Genomic DNA, 7,580 nt, shown 5'->3' with positions numbered 1-7,580 from the left:
AAGGTGAACTATAAAATAGAGATGCAAGCTAACTGTTATTGTAACAACAAAAGTTAATGGCAATATATATGTAGCATGTCAAATGTACACATTAATATTTGAATTGCCTAAATATAAATTTATTATTTATTTCCCATATCAAAATTAAATTTTTGCTAAAGCTCTGAATCACCACAGAGTGGAAAATTATTATTCAATCCAATTTTAATAATTATAGAGTAATTTAGTGCTCTTTCAAATCAAATTCTTATCTCAGTCACTTTCTAATACTTAGATACTTCAGGAATATATCTTCAGTCTTGAGAGGTTTCTTTCCCTTTCCTTTATCTATTATTAAGCCCAATGTTGACCTAAGTTCCCTGGGAGGTTCATGTGTTGCACTGTCCTGGCACCAGGGAAGAGTTAAACAGTGTCCCTGAGTCTTATTTAGAGATACCTCATCCTCATACTAATAATCTCTGGCCATGGACATACCATATTATTGGACATCCCTGGCTGATACCCACTGAAGTTGGTTGACCATTGCTAGCTTTTGGGGCATTGTACCAACATCCATCACAAAAAGCAATGAACTTGTTCCTAGCACTCACTTGTAAAATGGAAGGTTAACCTTTGTGTGAGCTCCAAACTAGAGGACATTGTATTTGTCTAACGCATGGGCCAGAGTGTTGAGTTTCATTTTTGAAAGCTAGTCCTCATAGATATGTCTGTTTGAAGAAACACTGGTGTGAAGTTTGGCCAAATGTCCATAAATCTGAAGCATATGAAAAGTTAGAGACTCAAGGACTTTTACTTAGGAATAAAAACAATTCTAAATCAATACCTGACAACAAGTGAGGAAAAAAAGGCTTTGGAAACAGACAAAATTTTCAAAGTAAACACACTATGAGAAAATAAAAAATTAATTCATGTGAAAGTAAAAGCAACTAATTCAGAATATGCAGAGTAACTTCACAGATTTCCAAACCTCCATGCCCTGAAGTTTTTTGCTTAGAGAACAAAATGCTTCTCACTTCACTAAACCAGCTGTTTCTTAAGACGAGGAAAAGCTGCGAACTCTGGGATCCTGCGTGCTTGCTGGGTGTCTCAGGTATTGTTACAAAGTGTCTCTCTCTCCTTTCTCTCTCTCTCTCTCTCTCTCTCTCTCTCTCTCTCTCTCTCTCTCTCTCTCTCTCTCTCTCTCACACACACACACACACACACACACACACATCTCTCAGAACAGTCCCCTTGCTTCCCATTTTGATAGACATCAGTATCCTATTAGGAGGGGAGAGCACACATTAAAATGACTACAAGAGATTTCCTATCACTGGACATGTTTTATCCAAATGTCCTAAGAAAGGTCAACAAAATTAAGCAGCAATTTTCAAGGAGGAGAAATCATCCATGATCTTCATTATTAGACATTTTGAGCTGCTAGATTGAAGAAGACTATTACTTGCCAGACTAATTCTTTGTCTAGGCTAGTCTTGTCTTGCTCTGAAATACCTAATGAAGAGGCATAAATGACTTACATCCTAACCCATTGAGTCTAGCTATTATAATTTGAGGACACAAGGAAAGATCTTCTGCTCTAAAATATTTACCCCACTTGTGTATGTGGTTTTGTTGTTGCCATGATTTTATAAAAACATTTCAAGCCTTCCTGAGGTAAATAATATGAGATAAAATACTCTAAGTGTGGATTAATTTATTAGGTCTTTCCAACTAAAAGTGAAAACAGCAAATACTTTTGGAAATGGATCCAAGAGATGTTAAATAACGTCTTGAAAAAAAAATGGAATACACTCACAGAAAAGATGGCTGAACATCTAGTTAAACCAAAAGAGCTTAAAGGACATTAAATTTCTTTAAGGACAGGGGACTTCAGCTATGAAGTCAACCAGCAAATAGAAAGGAGCAAAAATACCTAAAGTTCAGGGAGAAGAGTTAAGGCCAAAATATGGGTGAGGAAAGTAGATGAGCGTTTCCAAATAAAGATTAGGTTCAACATCTCAGAAGGACTAAAGCTGCCCTAATTCCAAGAGCACAGGCCAGTTGGCATTGTCTAAGACCAGCACAGTCCAGAGTGAATGGACCAGGGTTAATAGGATGTGCTAGCTGAGAGCAGTCAGTTCAGAGTCCATCACCATCTGGCAGATGCCTAGAAGAGGTTCCCTGAGAATGTGAGGACTGAGCCTACTACAGACTGTCCTCCTTAATATTTTCAGGCATCCTGTTTAGGATGGTATGAGATGGACAGGACTCAGAGGGAAGCCTGTCTCCATGGCCTACTTGAACCCGTTCACTATGGTGCAAAAAGAAACTTTAAGGAGAGGTCAAATAATCCTTAGAACTGACTTTGATAATTCCATTTTATCAAACAATGCCTAGCACATTTGCCCTTTGGTAATTGAATACTTCAAAATATTCCATGTTGAGATTAAGACTTTTTAATTATAGTCCTCAACCTATTAGTCATTCATATCAAATCTCTTTGATACTGTCACACTTTAGTTCCCTGATCCTTCCATACTGGCTCTTCCTGTTTGCTTAACTCCTTATCCAGCATGGACCAACCTTTCCCTCTGCATTCTCATCAGAAACCTCATGTGTCACACCCCACTAAACCTAGCAAATTCCTTCTCTGGGATCAATTAAACCATCTGTTTCTTCTCTCTGCACCCTGGGTGCTGAGAAAACCAAATTACTTTACTCAGCTGGTTGGTTATAATAATGGATTCTGGTCTTAGTAGGTCTCTCAGAAATACACATTAAAAAAAATTTAGTCAACAAATTATCATTGCTCACTACTTTCCTAATTTGTGCAAAATGTGTCAAGTGCTGAGATAACATCAAAAGTAATAAATATTTATGCAAATTTGGAAATTGAAGCACTCTTGAGATACTCAAAATGATTAAGATGCATTAATTCTTTTTACCTTTCCTTTTACCATAATGATGGTGGCATCTTAGAATCTAAAAGATCAACCTCCAAAAAATAAATCTGAACAAAAACAGAGGTGAGCTGTCAGCCTCCTTAGAGGGCAACACCATAAATTCTAACACCTGGACATGTGGTGAGAGAAACTGTGCTCTTAATCATCATATCAGAGCATCAAACTGCCTCCCATTTCTTCTAGACATTTAACTTAAAGGAGGAAACACTGATTTCCAGTTCCTGTCTAGTTCTCCATCCCCTTCAGAGGACTGGAGTCTCCAACATTCCTTGGGTGGCCTAGAACTTCTGGCTGTATTGCCCAGTCTTTCCTTTTTAGGAATGCTCTGAGCTAGAAATCCTCCCTGTGTCTTATTTCAATTTGTTTTAGAACATATTCATTGTGTATTTACTGTATGGCAGACCTTGTGCTGAAGATACGAACAAGAAATATCATATCTTTAATAAAGTCATTGAATCTCCCTTGAACTATCACTTTATGATGGTTATTGTCTTAATTTAAAAAAAAAAGGTATCATAGACTTATATGCCAATTGTATTGTGGGAAATGGATAAGTACATTTCTTTCTTAGAAAAAAGTAAAAAAGTTGAATGACAGGTGAGCATCTAAAAGAGTCCTAAGGTGGGTATGTATAAAGAAAGCCGAGCCGAAACCGGTTTGGCTCAGTGGTAGAGCGTCGGTCTGTGGACCGAAAGGTCCCAGGTTCGATTACGGTTAAGGGCATGTATTGTACATTGGCCGCTGGTCGATGTTTCTCTCTCATTGACGTTTCTGGCTCTCTATCTCTCTCCCTTCCTCTCTGTAAAAAATCAATAAAATATATTTAAAAATAAATAAATAAATAAATAAAAGAAGAAGAAGAAAGCCAAAAACTTTATATATCATCATCTTACATTTGCCATCTAAGAGGATCTGTGGGTGAAGGATGATGGAGACATGGATGGAGTACGAATTTTAATGAGAAAAAGGTCTAGGAAAGCTTGCTCTTGATATGAAAAGTAAAGATAATATGAGCACACTTAAAAAGCCTAACCTACTAAATTAATAGGTTACTTAACCTGTCTTTTATAAAGAACCGAATGTTAGTTTACCAAAAGGTTCATTCTTGTTTTATTAGCCTCTTCTTTATATTAAAAAATTTACTAGGACCCTTTCTAATTAAAATGTGAGACTTCTCATACTTAGTTATTAAATGATGTGCTTATCCTTTAAAGTAGTGGTCGGCATACTGTGGCTTGAGAGCCAGATGTTGCTCGCGAGCTGCAATTTGCCACTCTGTTGACTAATGAGTTTGCCAACCATTTCTGCATTGTCTTACATAGGAGATTAAAAAAGCAAATGAGATTAAGCTTCACCCTCCAGAAGAACACACTCATGGGAGGCAGTTTGATGCTCTGATGTGATGATTATAGCACAGTTTCTCTCACCACATGTCCAAGGTATCAAGCTCTATTCTGCCATTAATTAGTTCAAAACTGTTAGACAAATTACTTAACCTACCACCCCTCTGTTTCCTTTTATTTAAAACGGACATAGTTATGTTATTCACTTCATAGAATTGAGATAATACAAGTAAATATTGTTCAGTATAATGCCTCAGATGAAGAAAGTGCTTTATAAATTTCATTATTTTTAGCCTTGGTACTTAGATAATATATACAATCATAACTTCTCTTGAACAATCACAAAACTAATGTCACAGTTATCAACTAACCTAAATTCTAAGGGAAGATAGGCACTCTAAATAGAGGCAAATACAAACATTTTCTCTCTTGGAGAAAAAGATTCCAGAAACCACACAAACTAGTAAAAGAAGTCAGGTATAATTTTTAAGTATTGCTAAAGGTCAATTCTATTCAATCTCTTACAAAAAACAGAAGAATAGCAGAGTTCTCCAATTCATTTTATGATGCTAGCATTACTCACATACTACAACCAGACAAAGATATTACAAGAGAAATAAACTATAGACCAATATCCTAATAAATTAAAAAATCCTCCACAAAATAGTAGCTAATTGAATCCCAAAATGTGTTTTAAAAATATGTCACAATTAAATGGGAATGCTAGGCTGATTTAACAATCAAAAATTAATGTAGTTCACCATGTCAATACACTGAAAAAAATAAACTATTTGCTTGTTTCAATAGAAACTGAAAATACATTGGTCAAGACTGAACATTTACTCAACAAACTAAGGATATAATGGAATTTTCTCAATTTGAAAAAAGCCCCTATGAAAAAACTACAGTTACCATCATATTTAATAATGAAAACTTGATTGCTTTAATCCCCCCCAAAATAAACAAGACAGAACAGTCCATTGTTACTATTTCTTACTTAATATCATCCTGAGAATTATAGTCAGTGCAATAAGTAAAAAACTAGAAATGAAAGGTATAGAGATTGAAAATAAAATGTCTCTATTCACCATAAAAAAAGAGAATTATCTACACAAAAAATTCCAAAGTATCTATAAAGATTTTGTAGGCCTAATAAGTGATTTTTAGCAAAATCACAGATTATAGACCAATATCCATAAGTCAAATATATTTCTAGAAGCCGGCATTGAATAATTAGAAATTAAAATAAAAAGTACCATATATGATCACACCAAAAAACATGAAATGCACAAATCTAAAGCTTAAAATTTCATGCCAACCAAGACCTGTATGCTGGTTATTACAAATACTGATTATAGAAATGAACCTAATGAATGGAGAGATATGTCATGCTCATGCAGCAAATGACTCGTTATTTTTAAGATGTCAATTCTCCTCAAAACTTTTTGTAGATTCAACATAACTTCAACTAAAATCCCAATATGGGCGGGGGGAGGGGGGCGGTTAAATTGTCAAGGTAATTTGAAAATTAATATATGGAATTGAGAAGGACCTTGAATATACAAATAATTTTTAAAGAGATATCTATATTAGAGTGTATATTACCAGATTTTAAGACTTACTAAAAATACTACATGAATTAAGATATCATATTGCCATAAGAATAGATATATAGTTCAGAGGAATTCCAAAACAAATCTTCACACACATCAACTGATTTTTTACAAAGGTGCCAAGGAGTAAAAGATTGTACTTTTAACAAAGAGTTCTGAAATTTAGAAAACAAAATCAAACTTTATTCTTACTTTATACCATAGACAAATATTATTATTGTTCAATGTGTCAAAGACCTAAATAGCAATTGTAAAACAATAAAACACCTATACAAAAATATAGATGAAAAATCTTTTCAACATTAGTTCAGCAAACATTTCTTCAACAAGACACAAGTGAAATAAGCCAGCCAGAGAAAGACAAGTACCATATGATTTCACTCACATGTGGAATCTAATAAAAACAAACTAACAAAATAGAAACACACATAGATAGAGAACAGACGGACATCTAAAAGAGAGAAAGAGGATCGTGAGGCTGGGTGAAAATGGTGGAGGGATTAAGCAAAACATACTTCATAGACAGAAAAAGTATGGTGATTACCAGAGTTAAAGAGGAATGGGGGAGATAGAAAAGAGTATAGGGAGGATAAATGGTGATGACAGGGTGGGAACACACAATAGAATATATACAGATGATGCATTATGCAGAATTGTACACCTGAAACCTATATAATTTTATTAACCAACTAGAGGCTCAATGCATGAAATTTGTGCAAGGGTAGGCATTCCTTCCCCTGGCTGCTGGCACTGGTTTCCCTCTGTAACCCAGGACCAAGGCTTCCCTCATAGCCCTGGCTTTGTCTGGAAGAACATCTGGTCTAATTAGCAAGTTATTATTATAGTTATCGATCCAATAAATGCAATAAAAAAGAAAAAATGAATTCATCAAATTGAAAACTTATGATCTTTGAAAGATATTACTAAGCAAATGTATGAGTAAATTGTAAACTGGAATGCAATGTTTAAAATACATATACAAATACAAAAGATCCACATCCCAACTATATAAAGAATTCTTAATGCAATAATCAGAAGAAACACAACCCAATTTAAAAAATTTAGCAACATAGTTGAACAGACACTTCACTAAAAAAGATAAATGAATGGCTATTAAGCAGGTGAAAAATATTCTACATCATTAATCATTGGATAACTAAATTAAAACCACAACAAAATACCACTTTATAGCCACTAGAATGTTAAGAATTTTAAAGCATAAACACCAAATGTAAATGAGAATGTAGAACAACTGAAATTCTCATACATTCTTTGTGGGAGTAAAACATTGTAAATCACTTAGGAAAACTGTTTGGTGGTGTCTTTCAGTTAAATGTGTTCTTAAGAAAAATCTACAAAAAGACCTCAACAAGAATGTTCATAGAAGCTTTATTTTTAAAAGCCAAAATTGAAAACATCTCAAAGTACACCAATAAGAGAATGGTTAAAATATTGGGATAGATTCACACAATGGAAAATTACTCAAGTAAAAAAAAATCAATTAATACACTACACACAAGAGTGTGCATGAATATAAAAAACAAGATGCTAAATAAAAGAAGGCAGTCACTAAAGAGTATATCCCATATGATTTCATTCATATGCAGTTCTAGGACAGATAACTCATCTATTATTGCGGAGGTAGGTGGTTTCCAGAAGTCAGGGTGGAGGCATGCCCTGCA

This window comes from Pipistrellus hanaki, assembly GCF_964339955.1.
Source record: "Pipistrellus hanaki genome assembly, chromosome: 7".
NCBI lineage: Eukaryota > Metazoa > Chordata > Mammalia > Chiroptera > Vespertilionidae > Pipistrellus > Pipistrellus hanaki.
The sequence above is the reverse complement of the archived record's forward strand: the minus strand, read 5'-3'. Positions refer to the sequence as shown.